At 44.3% G+C, this 23287-nt stretch overlaps 1 long non-coding RNA gene across 1 annotated transcript; it reads right to left on the bottom strand.

The window, feature by feature from the left end:
• Positions 1–14674: 14674 nt before the first annotated feature.
• LOC147830559 (uncharacterized) lies at positions 14675–20857 on the bottom strand. The gene is made up of 3 exons (XR_015439093.1): positions 20679–20857; positions 19582–19768; positions 14675–18759 (listed from the first exon to the last, which is right to left on the bottom strand). It is a non-coding gene; the product is annotated as an uncharacterized LOC147830559 (long non-coding RNA).
• Between the last annotated feature and the right edge of the window lie 2430 nt (positions 20858–23287).

The raw sequence follows: 23287 nt of genomic DNA, 5'->3' as shown, positions 1-23287 counted from the left end.
AAGGGCGGGGTCCAGCCTCTGTGATCAGCTGTAGTCCTGGCATATAGGAGGAATCCAGTGGACACTGGCCTCCTATCTACATTACCTCCCAGACTGTTCCATGTCCACCTACACAATGCATAAATGGAAGCTCAAAGCTTACACCAAAGTAAGAGCAAGATTGGACATCAGAGCCATCTAACTCAGTGCCTCTACTTTCTGCTGTGTCCCCGTGTTTAGTATCTTTCCAAACTGCCCCGAAGAGAGACCAGGTCTCTCTTACAGATGCTTCTTGGTATCTCTTGGATCCCAGAGGCCAGGCACCCTGAGCATCCCAGATAAGCTGGGGGTACTTGGCTGCAGAATTACACAGTGGCTGTAATCTGTAAATAACTGGGGGCTGCAAAATTTGAGCCAATGCCACAATCAGTATGGAGCAAAAAAAGCCAGGTGACCATCCATGGCTCCATTGATAAAAGTAAAAAAACAGGCAAAACAGTGGTGATGTCAGAAGTCGGGGTGGTGGTTATGTTTGGCAAGTAGAAAAGAAAGTGGGTGCTAGGGGATTCTAGGGCACTACTCTTGATTTGGAACTGGTGACAGAAGAGTGTTGGTAGTGAAAAATCAATTAAATGACATGTCTGTGATTTGCGCATTGTTCTGTAAGGTGTGTTAAAATTCACCAAAAACATTTTGGAAAGTTGCATCAAGCTCAGAGCTCAGAGTATTTTGAAGCAACTTCCTTGAATTGTCTGAAACCTTTACAATGTATTGAAATTTTCAGGGAGGAAATGGTAATAGTTTATTTTTTTTAATCTTAGAAAATTGCCCCCTCGTATCTTTCCATTATGGCTGAGATTTCATCTCTGTTGAGCTTAGTGTGAAAATTTGAGTCCCAATCTATTATCAAAGTTTTAAATCCCCCCATTGAAATTCAAAAGTAACAATTCTCTTTCTTTTCCCTGTACTATAAGATAGCCATTATGAGGAAGTGTGGTTCATTTTTGAACCTCACTGATCATTACAATAATCACTGCTGTATTTTACCATATACATAAAAGGTTGGGACATTAGATTTGTGTTGGATTACCAGCCCCTGCCGAAGCATATGTTATCACCACAAGGATAAAGGAAGTTCCTATTCATGAAGAAAGCCTGCCAATGATGAGATGCTGTGATTCTCACTCATCTTCACACAGTACAAACTAAGTATTCACACCCATTCATAAGGGGCTCACTACAAAATAATCTGGAAATAGCCTGCATTCAGTGAATGTGTATAATTGCCAGACACTGTTTTAATCATATTGCATCAGAACAACTCAGTCTTTGAGAAGAATCCTCTTTCTATCCCCATTTGACAGGTGCGGCAACTAAGGCACACACATTATGAAACTTTCCTTGGTTACAGAGCCAGGAGGAGGTAGAAGTAGGCCATAAACATACTCAGTTTGGATTCTGTCTGCTGGCAGAGAGCAAGCTGGCCATTCTCAAATCACATGCATGATACTTAAAGTCTAATATTTAATTAAAATCTGTTGGGATTCAGGACTGATTTCCATGGAAAAATGTTGAGAACATGGCTTGAGATGAGAAAAAATGGGGAGAAAATTTCATAAACGAGAATGGTATAGGGGGAAGAGATGTAACTCTCAAACCTACTAGATACCCGAAACGAGAGTTCATGTTCTCTAAAATCGAAGAATGAATTTTAGGAACAACGGAGGTTAAGAGTAGGAAAAATTTATTGGAAGAAAGAAAGCTTCTGTCTAAGAGAGACAGAGGGGGACCAGAAAGTGGGTTGCCTGCCCACCCCACTTTTCAAAGATGTTTTATACAGCAAAGCCATGTGGTGAGGCGGGTACAAAGTGGGACGAAACTATAAGACCCAATGGAAATTTACAAGGTGGGCATAAGGTGGGGCAAAACCATGACCAACCAATAAGATTACAAGTACAGTCACCCCCGGTAATACTGATTAAATGGGGATCAAATGGGAAGACAAGCCACAAACAAGGAATTTCCCATTTAGAATATCAGTCACTCCTATCTGACTCTAGGGGAAGTAGTGCCTCCTCTGTTTATAATGCTGACCAGTGAATGTGTCTTAATTGTTCTTGTTGGCTCCTTGCTGCGTTGGCTTCTGGAGGGCTGGCGCCTTAAGGTTGGCCCTGCCTGCCTGCCAACAAGATACCTAATTAGCTTACCTGTCTACAATAAGAGAGCCATCCTGGTGGTAAGGAAGGAATGTGTACTCACAGAATGGGAAGGGTAGAAGGCGGTAGTGCAGGAGGGAGTAAAAGGAATGAGGCAGTTTAGGGTTGCTTTGCGGAGGACTCTGATGTGGAAGACGGGCTTTGGTGTGAGCAGCTGCCAGTCAGTGTCAGATGCTGGGCAGCATCTGTCTGGTCAGCATCCAACAGGTCCTCAAAACATAGCTGGCCCAGAGCTCCTTGAATCAATAGGAACTTTCATTCACTTTTCCTTTAGGGTCAGAGCTCAGGAAGAGTCAGTATCCATGTGTTTTGCTGGACCGAGTTCTCTGTTGGGGATGACATTCTGAAGACCTGCCTTACTCCAACCTTAGTGGTCATTCACTGCAGCAGCCCCTCAAGCCCAGCTTTCTGCCAGGTGATGCCCCCTCTCTCCATGGCTTGCACACAGGCAGGAAAGTATTGAGAAAGTAAACGAGGATTAGTATGTGACAGACTAATCGGGAAAATGAATCCAGCTAATGTACCTCCTAACCATCCTGCTTGAAAACTCTCAGGTAAGTTAGCCACTCTCTTCTCCAGCTGGAAACCCGCTCTGAATCAGTGAATTCATGCACCTTGTTAATAAAATGCTTCAAAGCCATGCGAATGCCAGGAACTGCAGGGAGGGTGGAGAGAAGACACTGTCCCTGTGCAGGAGCCTGGGGTGCCCTGTATCCGGCTGCAGGTCTGGGGTTCTCTCCTTGCACACATGTGGCAGAGCAACTCCTTTGCCTTTGCACCCCATTGTTTCTAGGATGAACACACCTCTTTGTGACCTGCAAGTCACCAAACAGCATGGACACGCTAAGCCCTTGAAGATTAATGCTCCAGCCTAGGCTCTCCCTCCTTAAGCTCGTGTTCACTGCTTCTCGCTGTTTTGTGTTTGGTGTGGACTGTAGACTCTGAGAACTGAATTGTCTGTCAGGTCCAGCCCTGAGTGGGTTAGAAACACTTCCTCCATGGTAGCAGTGGTGCTCTGGGGCAGCAGTTACATATCCTCCCTTTAGACGACGACACGAAAGGGTAATGAGGTCCAGTGAGGCGTTGAAGGCTGAACCCCCTCTTAAGGATTGTGCAAGCTCACTGAGCCCCACTCCCTGAGCTGGCACTGCCAGCCACTGCAGTGCAGAGTAACTGCCGGCAGCAGTCCCACCTTTGCTGGTTTGTTTCATCTCCAAGAAATGAGCTCCAGCCTCGGTCCTGCTTGAAGCTTCAACTTCATTGGCTTTGACCTTAGCGCTCCTGCTCAGCGGGCATCTGGCCCAGGCATGGTGTTAGTGGCTTTCTGAGTAACCACACTGTGTGACTGCAGGCAGGCCAGGGAGCACTCCCAGCCCTCCCTCAGTCCTCAAGCAAAAAAGAGAGCAGGCAGGCTCGGCCTAGGGTGGTCTCTGATTACTAAAATGTCATATTCTGGACTGATGGATGGACTCACCTGGGATTGGCGTATTTGTTCTGTTACCAAAGGAGAGCTCTACTTTGAAGAAACAGATGCAAAGCAGAAAGCAGCTTCCTGTTTAGTTAGCCTCCAAATGCCCATGACTTGTGAGCTCCCCATCCAGCTCCCCGCCTCCGCTTCTGCTGCCAATGTTTGCTGATGCTCTAGCTTACATAGCTCAAATCCGCAGTGGCCCTCAGAGCCCCCTCGGTATGCTCTTTCCCATGATTAAGTAAATGTCAGCGGAAAATCACCCTGTATTTAGGGTTTTAATACAACCACAATTTGTTTGTTTTGTGGCCTCGGGTTCCAAAAGGAAAAGAAACAGCCACATTAAACTTTGCACCTAAAACTCCAGCGCCTCCCTCCACGATAGGTATAAATGTTATCCTCCTGCCACCCAGGCTATGTTTTCACTGGCCCATCCTCCACTGCTAATTCTAGCCCATAATCACAGGACTCACCAGGGTCATTTTCAGGCTTGGGGAAAGAAATAGAATCCAGATTGTGTGTCACAAGAAACATAACTTTAATTCCTAACTTCTAGCTCCTTGATGACAAGGTCACCGATTGCTAAACTTAGATCACAGTAATTCCACTGAGAACACATGGGTCTGAAATCTCTCTCTGCTCTTCTTTCCTGCAATGCCCTCGAAGGACCCCATGGCCACCTCCACCATTATTGTTAAGCACTTGCTTTGTGTATTGCAGCATCTGGGACAACAACAAGCATCAAGGAGGAAATAAAGCAGCAATGTGACATCACAGTGCCCATCTGGGGACCCAGTGCCCCTCAGGCCTTCTTGGTGTGGCCACCCAAATCTTGGGCACAGTGGAGTATGGGCCCGGAAGGCTCCTCTACCTGTTTCCCAGTGCTTGATGGGTTTTCACAAGAAACAGACCAGGTCTAGACAGAAAAGGAAATTACACTACACCCATATTTGAAACAGCACAATGGCATACATTAACTCTCATGCATAACCACGATCAGCATCTTTTCTCCGAGTTTCTTTGTTAGGAGGGAAGGGGGAATGCAATGGCTTTGGATGCTGGAGACCTGGAGTGAGAGGATGGGGCCTCACAGAGGAGGAGAAAGGGAGGAAAGGACAGCACAGGGCCCTCCTGCCTGCGCCTCTGACGAGCTGTCCCACATTCAGATGGAGTTTTCTTGGTGCACCATTCTGAGGCTGCTGTGCACTGGGAGTGGGCTGCTGTGCCCCAGTCTAGTGGCTGAGTGTTGTTGTGTAGTCACAGGAAGCACACCCACTGCACACTGACCAGGCTAGCCTGCAGAAGCCAGCCTTATTTGAGACGTGTTCTTGGGCAAAGAAAGCCAAATACTATTAAAAAAAAAAGGAAGGTCTTCATTGTCGCTCAAACCTACTTGCTGTAAATGTTATGCCATATAGTGTTTCCCTTATCATCCATAATAAACAGGCAGAATCTTAACTTAAGGAAATGGAACAGTCATTTGGATAGGAAAGATAGGACCAGAATCTGGAAATTGGTTCATGGAAGGAAACCTGTGATGAACTACAGCAGTGAATGACAGTCCACTTACCTCTGAGTACCTTTCCTTGGTGCTGTGGAAAAGAAGCAAGCAGAAATGTGTGGCAGGGCTCACTCCTGGAGTAAGGAATGAGTCTGCTCCCTTCCTCTGCAGGAACCTTTGAGGAAGAATGTGGGCAGCTCAGGGACAAGCTGGTGGCACCAGTTGCCTCCTGAACCCCACTAGACTCACATCTCTCTCTCCCTTGCACCCCTCCGGGGCACAGGTCTCCATTTCTTCCAGATCTGGGAGGCCCCTACAAAGGCTGATTGTGGGTAGATGTTAAAGCTTGGTTTGGCCATTTCCACTTCTGTGAGGTATGCTCCATCAGACACAGGCTTCCCGTGTGGTTATGGAGGGTCTGTCCTCAGGCTCACGGTTCCTGTGCACAAGTGAAGAGCAGAATCAGAAAGGGCAGAATATAAATGTCTCCCTCTCTCTCGGACCAGATGCTATGCATCCCGCTATGCTCTCTCCAGGGCCCTCGTTGGGGGACCACCACCCCAACTTGGGCACCTGAAGCTGAGTGGGAAAGGTAAGAAAATGCCTGCTGGAATGCCTTCCTCTTCCTGGTCAGATCCCAGACTGGCTTCCCCAGCTGTGCTGTCCATCTGTTTCAGACCCTTTCTCGTTTCCCAGGAGGCAATTCATACCTTTTCACCTCCGAACTTACCCATTGTCTCTCTATTGTCTGTGCCATGCTTCTTATTTCTTAACTAGATTTAGTCCAAATTGCTTCTGGGGAGATGAAAAGCCAACTACCTCTACTGAAGTCTGACATTTGAAACACTGGCAGGCAGTAAGTGGAGAGGATGCTGTATAAGAAAAGCCTACCGGACCCCCCCAAAAGATGGGTCTAGGGGCCTGGGGAGTGGTGTTGTTGTAGAACAGCTCTCAGACCTGGGGGTGGGGGTTGACAGCCGTGGGACCTCCAGCTAACTTTCCCTCTGTCTTCCCTCTGCTCCTTTTCTCCCCTCACTTTCCACCTTCACCCCATCTTCCGGTTTCCTTTTCTGAGTCTCCATTTCCTCCTCCCGAATCTATTCTCATTTTGGCCAGAGAAGGTTACTTGTTTTATTTTCTTTCTTCAGCATGCCCACTGAATAATGCTGTTGATGCATATCTTGGGTATCTTAGTTGCTTCATCTTGTGGGTAAGCAGGGAGAGTGACTTCATACCAGGCCAGAAAAGATAAAAAAAATAAAGTCAAATTCAGTTTCCCAGCATTTCGGCCAAGAAATCAGTCTATTGACCTACTTACAGTTCTAATTCTTGGAAGACAAAGAGAAGGATGTGGACTTACTTACACAAATCTGTTAAAAATTAAATGACCATGAGTGCATAGCAAATATGATTTTATTCCACTAATAAATTGCGTGGATTAGAATTCATAATGGATTGAAAATAATTTAAAAGACAATAGACATTATATATTTATGTCTTGGGTTAATAGGTAGAAAATGAAGAAGGGTAAATGCTGGTGGTGTGACTGTGTGTGTGTGTGTGTGTGTGTGTGTAAGGGAAACAGTACATTTCTATAGTGAGTTTAAACCCAGCCATATTGTCTGTTTTCATGTGCAGTTCCACACAAATTGTGTATATTAATAACTTCAGGTAGAACCCATGTAAGAGGATAGATTGTTTAAAATGGAGCTAGCACTGTATCTTCAAACAGTGCACATTGTTAAGATGAACTTAAAAATTTTGCAGATCTTTATAGAAGCAAACATCCCTTTAGACCCGATGAGATGAGTTATTTTCAGGGCTGAGACTTCTGGTGGATGGTGCAAAGGAGGGATGGTGCATTCCTCATCAATCTGGACTCCCTCTGCTCCAGTTCTCTTCCCTTGCCTTTTGGGTACTGCTCGAACTTCTTTTCCTGCTCCCGACCTGCATTGCAATATAATGAATACCCTCTGCTGCTTGATGCTGAGCGTAGCAAGAAATCCACATCAGCACCCCCTGGACAAACTGCCCCCCGCTGTGACAAAACCAAATGCCAAACTGGTTTCACAATGGAGATGTTGAACATAAACGTTGGCTCCATCACAGTGTCCACCCGGTGGTTATGTGGATGGTTGTTTATAACTTGTGTTCAGCTTTCCAGCCAAGCACTAGTGTCGCCTAAAATTGCTACTGTGAGAAAACCAAGATGCTATTTCGTGAGCCCAGACTGCTCATCTGTGTTTTGGAAGGCTGCTCTCTTTCTGCAGAGCTTGCTAAAGAAAGATAAACAAGCCTCCCCAGACAATGTGAAGAAGGGTGCAGTGGCTCTTCTTCATAGGTTACATATTGCTGTGGGGACAGGCAGCACTGGGTGGTAAAAGGTGGTTCCCTTCTTGTGGGCGGAGATATGTTAAATACCAGCAGGCTGCACAGACCCCCAAGTGGACCCTTTGGGGACTGGTGACAGAGAAATGGGTCAACCCCATACTTTTGCCATGATCACATCAGAAGCATAATTAGGATTTTTACATCATCCATTGTTTCTTTGTTGTAATGATAGCTTAAACAACTAATTTGACTCCGAATAATAATTAGTTCCTAACTGCTGAGGATCAGTGACCCTGCTTTCCACTAAAATGCATTTCCAGTCAGCATCTCAACTTCTAAAGCAGCTATAGGTGGCGAGAAATTAGAAGCCCAAAGATTTGTGGGATTTGGGTCTTGGGGCCAAATATAATCATAAATAATTTATTGGACCTGGTTAGAATTATTAAATTTCAAATGAACAAATTAATAATAAAATCTTTTTAGGATGATAGCAATAACCTAATTTTCCATTTGGTCTGAATATTTTGATCAAATATATAATTTATTCAGTGTAATAAATTCATGTCTTAATAACACGGAATGATTTCAGGGACTGGCTGTCATCTTTGGACCCATCAGGAACTAGGCCCAAGTGGGCTCACAGGGAAACATAATAGTAATTCCCAGCAATGCCAGAAGATGGAAATAGTCCTGGTGACTGTCACCCCTGCCAGGGCCTCTGGGCTACCGGGAGAGAAATGGGCGATGATGCTGGGATGAGGGTTTTCATGCAGACTTGAGGGGCAGGGCCAACAAGTCCTTACAGGGAAGCTGAGCAGGACACCCGGAAAGGAAGCCCTGGTGAGATGTAAAAGCATTGCTCCGTAGATGGGAAGGTCAGAAGTTGTCCGTTGATGTTCTGCCATTCTAAGTAGTAGGGAGCCAGTACCAGAGTGAGGAAGAGGAGAAGAGTTTGGCATCTCAGAACTAAGCAGAGTCCTCTAGGTGGCCTCCAGCCCTGCTCTGAAGAGCTGAGGGGAAATGAAGGTTGCCTGGCTGATGAGAAGGAGAAAGGAAGGTCTCACAGCTGCTGCTTCTTCATTTCCTTTTGGCAAGAGGGAACTGTCCTTCCACACCAACCTTTGGGATGCTTAACTATTTTCTGAGTCTCCTGTGCATTTAATAAAGTGTTTAGATGGAAATTTGTATCACCTGGTCATTTTTAATTGACTGTATCAATTGGAAATGTCCTTCCTGGGAGAGGAGCTTAAAAACCATGTTCTTGGATCTTGAAAACAGTTTTGGATCATCTCGATGGTGCCATAACAGAAACACAGTTCTCTCCTTTAGAGAAGCTGAATGTTCCCACCAGGGAGAAATAACTATTTAAATCCAGGCTGTTTTTCTCCCCCTTCCCTTTAAAACTCAGGCCCATGTTCTCAGTGTTAAAGATGAAAGGACGATCTCCCTGAATAAATGTTTCACTGATTCCTTGATGTATTTTCATTAGGAAAATGTGCTTTGCAACAGCTTTTAACATTTGGAAAATTCAGTCTTTCTTCCTAGTATAAGGCTTTCCTTGATAACCTAAAAATTCTCTGAGAAATGTTGGCACCTCAAACTTAGATCCTACTTCCCAGACAGACTTCCCATCATCTTGAATTAGGACAGTATGTTTCCTAAACCGTGACTCGACTTTTTTTTTTTTTTTGCCGTATGCCACAACCCACACTTTAATGTACTATGGCTTGGAAAAATAAGATTCTTCTAGATGAATCCAGACTTGACTTAATCCATTTTACAATCTTTAAAATGGGATTACTTAAATGGCAGAGAGCCATTTAGTATTTACTCTGTTCCTGATGTCACAGAATTTAATGAACTGCTCATTGGGCCAGTCCAGAACCTGCATTTCCAGATAAATAAATGTCATCATGGAAGCCACATTAACTGGTAATCACACTCAGCAGTTTGAATTTGGTTGGCAAAGGAGCTAGGAGAAGACAGCCAGTACATTTTCTTATGTAATTATTTCCCTCTTCCTCCAAGCAAAGACTTTGTTTTAAAGCAGAAAGCATAGAATTATGTTGGAAAATTCTTTGTCCATGATTGCTGTAGCCTGGAATGTAATTTCTAAGCCGTCTATGAACCTTTGAACTTATAAAGCATTCACTGACCCAGATAACTAAGAACCATTTCATATTCTCACTAATAAATTAATTGGAATCTTTTACATTTCTCTGACCACATTTTTTATAGTTGTTAGGGAAGAAATAATGTGCATATAAGCGAACTGCATATTTCTTTATCAAAATGGCACTTTACAAAGGAGGAAAATATCTGTGCATGAATTTGTGTATTTATTCCATGCAAGGCAATGCCTAAACCAATAGGTCAGCGAAGACCTCTGGGGAAGCCCAAGGTAGAGGGTCCTGCATTCTGCATCAAAGGAAGCTTGAAAACAGAAAAGACAGACTTTGCCCTGGAAAAGCTTGTAGTCTATTTAGGGAAAGCAACCTAATGTAAAAAACAAACAAACATGTACTTGGCAGTGTAAGGCAAACAGCTACAGCGATGGAACCGGTTGAGCCCTTATGTGCTAATGGGATAGAAGGGAGAGGCAATTAATCAAAGAAGACTTCCTGGAAGAAGTGAATGTTGAATAGGAATTTGGAAAAAGATTTGTGGAGAGAAACTTTAAATGAACTTAGCAGCTTCCACAACTGGAACTCTGAAATAGAAAGTTATTTGCAAAGAACAGGATTTCCTGAGCCTCAGTAAATTCCTCAAAGCCCTGTCATCTGCCATACATTGGTTGATTAACCAAAAATGATCATGAAAAAAGGGAATACTGGCCGAGCATGGCGGTGCATGCTGGTAATCCCAGCACCTGGAGGCTGAGGCAGGAGGATCACTGTGAGTGTGAGGCTGGCCTGGGCTACATATTGAGTTCAAGGCCAGGCTGCACTAAATAACAAGACCCTGTCATGAAAACCAAAAAAAAGGGGGAGGGGGCCCATGAAATATGAACCATTTCATTTTAACTTAATGTGTGTAAATATACACTCAGTCACACATCTTCAGCATCCTGCCAGAGAGTTGTCTTTGAGTTGGATCCTGTTATTTCTACTGACTCTTGCTTTACCTTGGTACCCAGATTCTGTTCCTTGGAGGTGAGATCAGAAGTCTAAGTGCTGGCTAAGCCAGATGAGTGGGCTCCTACTCTGGCTTTCACTGGCCCACGACAACGTTTATAGTTGTGTTACCTATACAGAACTACCTGCAGTTTCTTCAGGGACATGACTCCATATCAACAAAACTTCTCTAATTACAGCAGAACATTGTGTAATTTTTATATCATTTGCTTAATTCATTGTGACCAATTTTATGAGGTCCATAAGAAGAATAAGTATGTTTGTGAGTCCAAGAGCATTTCTGAGATAGCAGAGAACTCAAGATTTGGGGGCAGAAATGCATGGGCTTTCTTGTGGAAAGAGCGGTGAATTTAGCGTGTAGAGGGTCCAGTTTTGCATATTTTAGAGGTGAGTGATGTATTGAGCCAGTTCTGCAAGGATCAACAAATACTCAGTGTTCAATTGCAATAGGCACTGTAATAAAACCTGAAGACAGGTTCAAAGAGGAGCCCGGGCGTTGGAGTCCATTGAGAGCAGCTCTGCGACTCGCAATCCAAAGAGCTGGGGAGATTGTGTGCCTCCCGTGATTCCAGTCCCTGATGATGACAAACCAAGTGTTAAAAGGAGAAAGTTAAAATAGCTGCAATCAAAGAAAACAAGACAAACATCTCTGCAGCTCAGAAACATAACAAAAATGTAAAACTGTGAATTAAGTCAGGCTCAAGCTACCAGCCTGTTGGGCTCAGAGCCAGACATTCTTTTGGTAGGTTTTGTACTTTCAACATCTGGTTCAGCATTGCTACAGCAAAGATTCTTGACTATGTCTTCAGGGTAAAAATTACAATGGATTATAGCAGATTTACCACCTCCAAAACACACAATTTCAGGGTGAATCCACAGTTTCCACCAGAAACCTGGACAATCCAATTAGTGGTGGCATATTTGGTACTGCAGAAGGGGCACCAGCTGCTACCTCCGCTTTTGGCCAAGAACTAAACCACAGGTAAGGCTCGCACGCTCACAGAAAGACCTCGTGCCGTCTAGGGGTGTTTCTGACCCGCAATCAGTCTCTGCAGTGACTCCTGCAGGGTAGTTGCTGAAACCAGTCTAATGCATACCGCAGACAAGGGGCAAAGTAGTCAAACCTGTCACCCCAGCATGCTCCAACCAGTCCCTGGGAAGGTACTCTTGTGGAATAAGGGGTGACTTGGCAGGCTTCCTGAAGGATTTCAGTGGAATTCCTTATAAGTGAACGGTTTTTAGTAGACAAGACACAAAGTAACAGTTGTAGCCACTTAAAAAGCAGCAGCAAACAATTGTATGTAAATGCAAAGTAATCTGATGCTATTAATGTAGAATCACGGGGAAAATGAGTTGCAAAGTTTAACACTTTACAGTGTACCTGTGGCCACCATGAACAAACCTTCTAGGTGTGACTGATCAGAAAGTGGGGAAGATATGGACTGACTCCTCCTTGACCGTTATCCCACTCGGCCCTTCTTTATTCGCTCAATAAAGATGGGTTGAGTGGTTTCTCTGGGTCAGTCTGTGTTGGATTTTGGGGAGGTGCTGGTGAATGGGACTCTAAATATTGCTGAGGATATTTTGCATTGCTTTTCTTCTTGGCAAGAAAGTCTTTGATGAAGTAAAGAAAGAAGGAGAAGTTAAGGAATCTGCTGCCTGCTTTCCATAGAACATCATTAGGTTAAATTAGCAAAAGAAACAGGCAACAGTATTACATAAAGTGTCTTTTAAAGAAAGTTACATGGAGAATCCAACCTTTTAAGGATCAAGAGCCACCAAGGCATTTTTATGCTGAAACAGATTTCTTCAAGAGTACAAATCAGGTCAACATATGTTTATGCCATTGTGTTCGCCCAAGTGAATGCTGCCCCAGTGCCATACAGAATATATGAACATGGCTAAGACATGGCTTCTATCCTAACAGAGATCATGGTCTACTATGTGGCTCAAGAACAAAGCAGAACTCAGAGGGATACACTGCATAACTTTTGCATATTTTGCTCTTAGTTGTTAATCTTTTAGTACTGTTTGGTGATGACACATGACTTTAGAATGGTCCTTATATTTCATCACTCAGAGTGATCTCGGAAACTTCCCCCTGTGTCTGCCTGAAGAGGACAGGTTTTTTTCTCAACCTTGTGGCGTTCATAGCCCTGATGCATGTAAGGGGTCCTAAGCCCATTCACTGTTTCAGAGGACATGGAAAGTCATGATTTTCTAGGGTCCAAGAGATAGGGTCTTAGTCTCTTTGTTCATTCTCAACTCATTTGGGAAGAGTTGGAGGGCAAGGGCTTCTAGCAGAGTTTCAGATTCATCCTGATGATTCATTAGCTTAGATGGCAGCATGGGAAATATGGCAGTGAGGCAGATGATCAGGCCGCCCATACAGAAGGGTCGCAGGCACTGATGCCCAACTCCTGACCCCTGACTACCTGCTGATCTCTAAAGCTTTCAGCACTGGTGTGCCTCAAGGCAGCATATCCCTCCTTTTGAGACCAGGCTTCCAATTCCCACCTGCCTGTGGAAGAGTCTGTGCTCTCACAACACAACAAAAACATCAGCAGCATCACCAGCATCATCATCATCATTTACTGAGAGCCTTCTATGCATCAGTGAGCTATGTGCTTTACCAGCTTTACTTCACAAAGGCCTGTATGAGTTAAATATTAGAGTCATCTCCATCTTACAAGGTGATGAAAACTGAAGCTCAGAGAAGTTAGCTAATGGCCCTGGTTTAAGTACGTGGGGTTAAGACTGATATTCAAACTCTGTTCTTTCTGATCCCAAAGGCAGAGCCCTTAATCACCAAGCTACAGTCCTAAGACATTGTAGTGCACATTCAGCTTCTCAGGAGCCTCTCCATGCTTCTCAGGAGGCAACTTCTGCTCCTGTTCCAACAGAGCACCCACACCCACCATACAGCAGGTCACACACACAAAGCACATTTTTACTGTCTCATTTCTATTTGCCTCCAGCATGACTCAGACTAGATTTCAATTTTGGCTAGGCCTTTGGATGCTTTTTAATTATTAAGAGTTCCAGAGACCTTCACAGAGACCAAGGGATGTAGAATTTGTGTTTTCCTACCTCTCAGAGTAGGCAACTACGAGCTTTCATAGCCCGCCCCCCCATACCTGTGATAGAAGTTGTAGTAAAGATACAGAAAAACCCAAACATTGAGTGCATGTTTATCAATGCGTCAGAGGTGCTTTGCAGAAGATTTGGGGGGAAAAGTAGCAAAGTCACAATACTTGATGTCTTTCTACTGCATCCTCCTGAAGTAGTCTCTTGCTTTGAGCCCAGAAGCTTGGTTCTTTTCCTATGTTACCTTCTGCTTCCCCCTGAAACATCTTCATCAGCTTCCCTGTCTTCCATCTGCCGGAAGTTCCTGTTTTTGTTTGAAAGGATTTCTCAGCAAGCTGACCTCAGTGAGTTTTGTCAGCCCCACTTGCTTGCACACACTGTGACTCATTTGCACTAATTTGTGCAATGAGCAGCGGACAGGGCCAGCAGAGACCCTGCCGCCTGCAACAGGCTAATCAGCTCCCAACTGTGGCTGGTGAGGATGCCTGCGTGGAGTGCTCCAAATGCCTCTGTGCCTCAGCCCAGCCACTCCGTCCTCTGAGTCCCCAGCCCCAGGGTTTGCTCTGGAGGAAGTAGTGTGCAAGCAGACATCTCCAGCTGGAGTCAGCTCACACTGCCAAGAACACACACTGGAGGGTGTAGTTATTTCCCCATTTGTCTACCTCAAAATTAACATTTGATTACTAGAGATTTTTTTTTTCCAAGTAAAGAAAAAGAAATATGTTTCCTCTAGTCCTGGCAGATCATTTGTTGTTTTTTCTCACTCCTCCTGCTTCTCTCGAGTATATTTGCAAAAACGAGCGAAGGCTGATTTCTAGTGGAGGATATTTCATGGCTTAGTTTCTCATCAAGATGATAAATCAGACCGGGTGCCTGAGTAATTACATTCCTGGAGCTGGACTGTAATTTTTTTAACTGCAGAACTCACAAGGCAGTGTTCCGACTCATTGTATACAACAGTTTTCATAACTCATGCAAATATTACATCCAACTTTTGAATAGATAGAGGGGTATTTTTAGGAATTTTCATCAATACTTAATAATGCAATTTGCACTACAAACAGAACATTGCAATAAAGAATTCAAGAGCGAATGGGTGCCATTAAGTCAAGTAAGAGGTCTCATAGACCTGGTTTCTGTTTACAACACATTGTCCCAAGACACAGTAATACATATTTGGGCACAGTCATTGCAGGCATTACACTGTGCCTTTCTGCTGTGAAGGCAGCCTGGTCTTCTCTCTGGGAACCCTGGGAACCGGGAGTGCTGAATTCCATTCTAATTTCCATAACCAAATTGCTCTGTGAATTTGTAGAAATTCATTTCTTTTTATTTTAACAGAGAAAAGCACCACCTGGCCTCTACTTTCTCTGAGATCATTTGTTAGAGCCCGCTTTGACTCTGACTGAGAAATGTATCCAACATTTGTACACATCTAATGGCAAAGCCTACAGATCCAGAGTCTTGCTTTTTATGCCTCTTTCCTCCTCCAAAGCAAAAGGCTCATGTACATTAGAAAGACAGCAATAAAGACTAAAAAGAAAATAGAAAGAACCACACAACTGAAATTTGGGATGGCAGAAAGATAACCGTAACTGACACACCTGCACCCTGGGAGCATGGAATTTAATCCTCTGCTTCCTAAAAGTTAAGAAATTAGAATGTGCTATCTAGAGCTTACTATATCATCAGCAAGGGCTTTTAACCCAGAATGATGTATAATGAGTAATTTGAGTGCTACATTCGGTCTAAAAGCCTAAACTCCAAATAAAGTCTACTACTAACTAGTTATCTACGACTGGACAAATCTTTTAATTTTTCTGAGCTTCAGTTTTCTTCTCCGTAGAATGGATTTGATAATGTAAACCTCATCCTGTTTATGAGGATTTAATAGACATGTAACATATGTAAAGCCCTAGTACATCTGGGCATACAGTGATTCAATGTATCAATAAGTTTTGTTGCCAGTGGGTTCAAGGGGCTCAACATCTGGTAGGGGAGATAAAATATCTACATAGATAATAGTAATTTAAGGTAAAATAGCTTAGTATCCTAAAAGGGCTAAAGATAAGCAGTAGCAGGAAAAGCTTCCAGCTGAGGGAAGAGCTGGGGGAATCAATTACAGCTCCCTGGGAGGGGTCTGAGGGGTAGAATTTAGAGAAAGCTAAGCAGAGGGGAACACTGTGCACACGAGGAGGGCCTGGGTCCTTCAGGAAGCAGAGACCAAAGCAGGATTAAATGTGTGAGCATTTTCTAGGGGAAAATGTCTGCCAATGGAGAGGAGAAGAAAGAATTGAGGCTGGGGAAATATGAGACCTCAGAAGAGAGAGGAGAGAGGAGAGAGAGGTCTGGCTTGTGTTCCCTGCCTTGGTCTCCCTGCCCAGTCCTTGGCCAGTGGTGGCCTGTGCAAGTGGCCTCTGGGCGGAACTGGAGGGGGCTTCGGAGGGCAGCACTGGGGGCCTGGATCCAGGACCCACCCAGTGGTTGGGAGTGTGCGGGATGTGCATTCTTGTGGTCCACTCCTGGGCAGCTGCACGGGGTCTGGAAATCATACATGCTTTTAGCCCGAATTAAATACCTAGTGGGCCAGCTGCACTTGGGTACAGAGGCAGGAACATTTACCTGTGTTTATGCTTATTTACAAATGCAAATAAGTAAGCAAGGCAAGAGAGGCGAGGCATGACAAGGAAGCGGAGCCACTGCCACCTGTGAACAGTGTTGTTGGGAGTGCTGGCCACTGAGGCCCTCCCTCCCTGTGACCACCCCAGGTCTTCCTGTTGGTGTTGCTCCATCAGACTCTCCATTGTTTCCGATGATGAGAATGATTCAGGGACAGCTCAGGGATGTGTTCCCATCTCCAGGGCAGGCCATTTTCTGGGACACCAAATACCCTTCACTCATAGTTACCCAGAAAGGGAAATGGTAAGTGATTTCCCAGGCATCAGCCCATCTGAGTGTTTTCTGTGGTCCTTTCTAGTACTTGGCCCAGAGAAACTGAAGGCCAGCCTTGCTCTTCCAGCTTACTGATAAGGTCAGGGTGGGTCAAAGTCATGATTTGCCCAAGGCCATGCTTTTGTACTCTTACTGGTAGGAAAAAGTCCAAATCAAACAGGCTCAGAGGTTCAGGGTCTCATGATCAGTCCTCACTTTATGCCTTACTAGTTTTGTGACCCTGGATTAGTAACAGAAACCTTTTGATTCGAGTTAAAAATGTGAACAGTAATATCCACTTTATGAAACTCTGGTGGGGAATAAATGAATGTTAAAGTACCTGGTCCCTTACCTAGCTTAGCTGGGGGGGATTCCAGAAATGCTGTTACTTTCCTTCGACTAATGTGCTCACTGATGGGATCAGATAGCTATCAGCATCAACCAGACAATGTGTTAACAAGAGAAAGTAGACTTAATTTTAGAGAAAGTTGGGAGCTGATTATTTCAGGAATAAAGAAAATATTGTGTGGTTCATACACAGATCCAAGTGCTAGGCAAATAAATACAAGTTCAGTGGCCAGGTCACCCCCTCACCAGCTTTGAGACACTGGGTGAAGTACCTCGCCTCCTGAAACCTGCCCCATCCTCGAGTGTAACGACAGTGCCACCCGGAAAGGGCTGTTTGCAAGGATTACATGAGATGGTTTTTATAAACTGTGTAGAACAGTACCTGCCTAAATTCCCTATCCAGAGCTGTAGTAAACCACTCAGTATGTGTCATTATTATTTTTTAAAATTTGTTTTACTAACTCTCTTAGTTAACTTTTCATTGCTGTGGTTAAATATATGAGAAAATCAACCTAAAGGAAAGATTTGTTTTGGCTCATGGTTCTAGTCTGTGGTCACCTGACTCTATTGTTTCTGGGTCGAGGGAGAGAAGAGGAGCCAGGGACAAGATGCACTTTTCAGGGACACGACTTGAGTGACTTCCTTAGGAGAAGTCCCACTTGCTAAAGTCTCCATCACTTCACCAGCTGAGGACGAAACTGTCAATACCTGAGTCTCTGGGGAGCATTCCAGACCCAAACTAGAACACAGTTTTAATCGTTATTATTTGGTGGTTGCCATAGGGACCCCAGGCACAAGGTAGAAAAGGGTTGAGAAAGGAAAGACTCTTCCAGGTGCCATTTATTGCTCAAGTCTAGAATACACGCCACTTATAACAATTGGAATTAACAGAACATGGTGTTAAAAGCAAACAAACACAAATGTGTACCAAGAAAATGTATCCTGTGGAAGTTATAGGCATGCTTTGCTTTGTTTTTATATTGATATTGTTTTTCTTAGGCTTGCTTGAGTCTGTTTATTTATTTATATCTCCCTGTGTTTCAAGAAGGATTTAGGGAAGCTTTCAAAGATATATAAAATCCACCACTGTATACATTAAAATTAAACATAAAAAAGAAAACATATTATAGAGGCTGGAGGATAATAGATCCAGGAGTGAGGATAGACATGACTAGTGTAAAGATTTGGGGCATTTGCTGCAAATGGACTAGATATCTGGCTTCAGATTTTCTAGTGAGAACCTAATCAGTTGCAAATTTAGGCTGATAGAAACCTGCCATTTGCCTAGGAGAAACACTGATTATTTGGTACCAAAGTCTTAAAAACCTACTATTTCCTTAGAGTAAAGGCCAGAAGGATTATGAGGTGTGAAAGTGAGAAAGTGAGAAATGGTGGCTTCCACAGGTCGGAAGGAGATACCTTCGGGGAACTAACAGATGTTCTGGCAGCATTCTTCCTACAGACGGTAACATTTACGCACCATGTGTCTTGTGTGTTTCCTAATGTGCATCTCTCCCTCAGACTCCTTTTCTGTAAAATGGGACGGATAGTGGAAGCTACTTCCTGGGGTTGATGTGAGGATTAGATCAGTGGGTTCCTACAGAAAGTGCTAGAACAGTGTCTGGTAAGTGTGAGATGGTTGTGCAAGAGTTTGCCATCGCTGTCACGGGAGGAGCCTCAGGTGGCTGAAAGATGCCTCCAGGGTGAGCTGCACTGTTCTTTGCAAAAGGCTCATCTTCCACATTCCATGTCCTGTAGTTCATTCTGGAGAGAAAAGAAAAAGACATCACCGAAATGCTTCGACCCTATGATCCCATTTCTAGGAGTCCATCCTCCACTCTCACCTCCCCAAAATCTAAAATGCACAACAATTAAATGTACTTAGAGATAGACTGTAGAGTTTTGGGTAACAGAGTAATGCTTAAAACAGACCAACGTTGAACGTAATGTAATGGTTAAGTAACTTACTGTATGCCAAGTGACTGTACATTGAATTATTATTACTGTGGGAAGCAACAGCAACGTGAAAAACCAGAGGTATCTTGCTTTGCATCCCATTGCTCGGGCTGGAAATGTGCAGGTCACCCTCTCCTTCGCTCTCCTGTCCTTCTCTCTGTGTAACTATTGGTTCTGCCTCCAACGGTTATTTCAAATACATCCACTTCTCTTTTACTCCGTGCTTCTGTTCTCTCCGAATGGATTATGCTAGTGGCTTCTCCTTCCTGGCCTCTCCCAGCAGATAGTGAGCTTCAGAAACCTAATTCACATTCTCTCACTCCTTAATTAAAATTCTTCCGTGACTTCTGCTCAAGCCCCTGTTAGGTGATCCTTTATACTCTGTTTCATAGCTCTTCCCACAGTAAGGCTAAGGAGCAAACCACCCCCAAAGTCAGTGGCCTAAAGCATCTCATTCAGGGATCTGCCCATCAGCTGGAGACGGGCTGACCCCACTGGAGCTCAGCTGAACTCGACTGGAAGCTGCACAGTGGGACCAGGTCTGCACAAATGTCCCATCCTCCTGTTACCAGAGGACTACCCAGAATATCTTCTTCCGCTGGAGTCGGAAGCGCAGTGGAGCAAGCTCACCTGTGCAGGCACCTTTTCAGCCTCTTGCTGCATCCTGTTGGCTGAAGTCCCAAGAAGTGACAGGGTTGAGCCCAGAGTTAAGGGTGAGGACGGCACTCTTGGTCCCCATGCAGTCCGAGCAGGTCACGCGGGGGAATGTAGGGACAGTGTAGTGGACAGGTGCATTCATTCCCCAGGAGTGGGAGAGCTGGAAGAGAGAGTATCCGCGTAGCAGTGCCCCTTCTCGTGTCCCCGACCTACCTCACCTCGGACCCTCATCCAGCACCAGCATCATTGGTTTTTTTCAGTTCTTCTAACAAGAACCAAGCTCTTTACTGCCTCAAGATATCTGCAAATGTAATTCCCTCAAGTGCTCAGGCTTTGCAAGTCTGTTCCTCCTAATTTTAGCTTAAATATTAATTCCTCAGAAAGGTCTTTCCTGGAGACATTAGTAGGACACCACCTCCTGTGAGTCTCTCAGTATCCTGCTTCCTTCAGAGCCTTTATATCAATTTTTTTCTCTTAGCTGTCTTTTTGGTAGCTTTGGTAGCTACTGCCCCTACTAGACCGAAGTGCTCTTCTCTATTTTCTCCACATCTTGAGCTCCCCTTTGTAACTGTTAATGAGAAGTTGCGGCAGTGTGGAACTCAGAAGCAGAGCCTGGGCTGCAGCTGCAAATCCTACTGTTGACCTCTTCATATTCTTCTCAAGAGGATTCTTGGCTCCTAGAGGGGCTTTCCTTCCTGCCCCTGGGCCTTGCTCCCTCAGTTTACCACAGTCCTCTAGGTGGCACCTTTTGCTGTCTTCTCTTCAGAGGCTTTTCCTCTAAGTTCTCTCTCCCCAGCAGCTCCTGATTCCTCCTCAGAAAAGCCCCCCACTGATCCCTCAGCAACACCGCACCAGCCCACTTGCCACTGCCCCCGAGTTGCTCAACAATCACACACAGGCTGGATACAGGCAGCACCAGGAGCAAAGCCAGGCATCTGTCTACCACTGCAGAAGTCCTTCCTGTGGTGGAAAGCACTCAGATGCTAGGTCAGGCAGCTCCACCCAGGTTTCTACACAGGTTTCACTCAGCTCTAAAGAATCACTGATGGCCGAAAGTCTTCCACTCCTACCTGAAGCCTGTGATGGGCCTCAGGGTCCCTCTTGCAGACAGTGGCTCCTGGGAGCAGTTCAAAGACAGGGTCAGGCATGGAGGTGGGGTTGCTGGTTCTGTCTACCTGGAGTACTTCGCTTTCCAGTTGGCCAGAAATTAACACTGAATCGTGATAAACCCACACAGGCTGGAGTGACCTATCCACATTAAATTGAACTGCACATTTTGACAAAGAGGCCTAAGATGAAATTTGGGGACAGAAACAACTATAGATTTTTTTTTCTAAGAGGAGTGAAACTAGCTATTGTATGATTTCTACACAAATACTTTTTTCCCCTCAATGCTTCTTGTGGGAGTATCCACTAAAGTATGCAAGGGTCATTAGAATAAAGGCTAGATTTTTTTAAAAAAAAGAAAGACAACTTTGATAACTGGTACAGTTTTAGAAAAAAATGGAATTTGAGGGCATCAACTCTCCCCTCCCCCTCCATTCCTTCCATATTTATCTTTTCATGTTTACCCCCTCCAAAATACTTTTGAAAAATCATCACCATATGCTTCCCTGGGCTTCCATCCACTTAATTCTCAGCGACCACCTGCTTTGTCGGCTTCTCTATCCTTTTATTTTACTTGTAAGACTGTTGTCCCTAGAGAATCTCACTGCTTGGACTTTTAAGTTGCCATTCTCACCATTCTTTAGCAACCGCAGTTCCTTGTTCAGGAACAGTTTCTCAGTTCTTCTGAGGATTACATGTAACTAGGACCCTTCCAGTTGCACAAGAGAGAAGTTAATTTATACCAAAACGTAATGTCAGAGTAATGGTCCTCCCCTCAAATGTCCCCTTCCTCATCTCTGCAATCTACAAGTCTCGTACTGGATATGGCAAGAGGAACTTCGCAAGTGTGATTCAGTTAAGGGTCCTAAGATGGGGTCATTATCCTAGATGACCCCAGCCTGACACAAGGTCCCTCAAGGCAAAGAAAGATGCAGAAGGCTCAGAGTCGGAGACAGATGTGGATACTCCATGCTGCAGGTTTTGAAGGTGGAGGAAGGAGCAAGTGACCTGAGCCAGGGAACTCAGGAAGCCTGTAGGGACTGGAATAGGCAAGAAAATGAATCTTCCCCCCAAAGCTTCCCAAAGCCCTGCTGATTCCTTGATTTTAGCCCAGTGAAACTTCTGAGTGAACAGTCTTTTGCGATCTGACTTCCGTGTATGTTCCTATACAGTAATAAATCTGTTTTTCAGCCACTAACTTGGTGGTAATTTGTTTTGACAGCAACAGGAAAGTGATTCGCATGGTTTAGAGTATTAGAGCTTCGTTCTCTTCAGAAACCCCAGTTGAGAAAAGTCACCACCAGGTACACAAAGACTTCAAACTAAAATGAGTGGCATCCCTAGTGTCCTTGGGATTCCTACAGCCACATTACCTGTGCCTGGAGGGAGCTTCCTCCCCCACAGAGAAGTGATTCAGTTCTGTTAGTCACCAATGTATGGCATGTTGAGAAGGCTAGATTTGTGAATCAGTGCTAATCATGGAGTCTTTGACTGGTCTCCAGAAATGGCCTCACCAGACTCTAATAATACCCAGCAACAGAAAGCATCCTTCAGCGAAATGGAGAAGCAGATAAGGGCGCTGGAAAATTCTGGAATTTTCTGGGTATTCATAGTGGGATCGAGAACTGAATCATTCTAATATCATTCTATCCTGGCCTTTGGACATGTGCATCAATGGTTGAGAAGCTAAACCAAAGTATTCTGCAATATCTAGAGATTGTTTTCTTGGGTCGAACTAAACATTCAGACTCATAAAATTGCTGTAGAATACATTCAGTATAGTATCCACTGGAAGACCTAATGGGACACCTAGCAGGACAGGAGAACAGCAGGGCAGTTCTCTCCTGGGGGAGTCCAGGCAAGATTCTGTGTAGCACCAACGAGCTGTCATGAGATGACTCCACCCTGAAAAGCCTCACACATGCAAGAGCCAGGAGCTCATATTGTAAGAGTAATATAGGCTTCAGTGCCAGGTTCAGATATAAATTTGGCACCTTCAGAAAAGCTTCAAGTGTGACCCACCAGGTATTTATTCTTCAAGTATGTACCTCCCAATCCAGATGCAGTTTACTAATCCTGGATCACACTGAACAACATTGGTTAGCAGCATAGCCACTGAACTATCTTCAACAGTATCCTTTTTTAAAATTTTTATTTTTATTCAACTATGTTCACAGGACATAATGATTGTATTCATGGTGGGGCATTAGTACATCTACATAACTTCTTACTTCTTTTCATTCACTTTTCCCTTCTTGCCTCCCTCCATGTCTTAACGCCCTTCCTATTTGCAAGCTCAGCTTACAGTTAGATGGAGTTCAAATTCTCATACAGAAGGGAAAGTGTTAACTATTTACCCATAAATATATTGGAAATTGTCCATTTGCAAAGGCAGTATTGCATTGATATTGGTGTTGTGGCTTCTTTTTTAAAAGCTGCACTTCTATCTACAGCTTTGTGCTTTGTGTTGCATGGGCTTGTTAAGTCATCGTATGAACCTCACAAGGAAGCAATAATTGGTGTTATCTTTTCAGAGGGTGGAACCCATTTCTGAACATCTCATAGCAAGTGA

The sequence above is a fragment of the Heterocephalus glaber genome, unplaced genomic scaffold (assembly GCF_053883595.1).
Source record: "Heterocephalus glaber isolate CG9 unplaced genomic scaffold, H.glaber_assembly_v1.0 deba00000122, whole genome shotgun sequence".
NCBI classification, from domain to species: domain Eukaryota; kingdom Metazoa; phylum Chordata; class Mammalia; order Rodentia; family Bathyergidae; genus Heterocephalus; species Heterocephalus glaber.
This window is presented reverse-complemented; position numbering and strand designations above follow the sequence as displayed.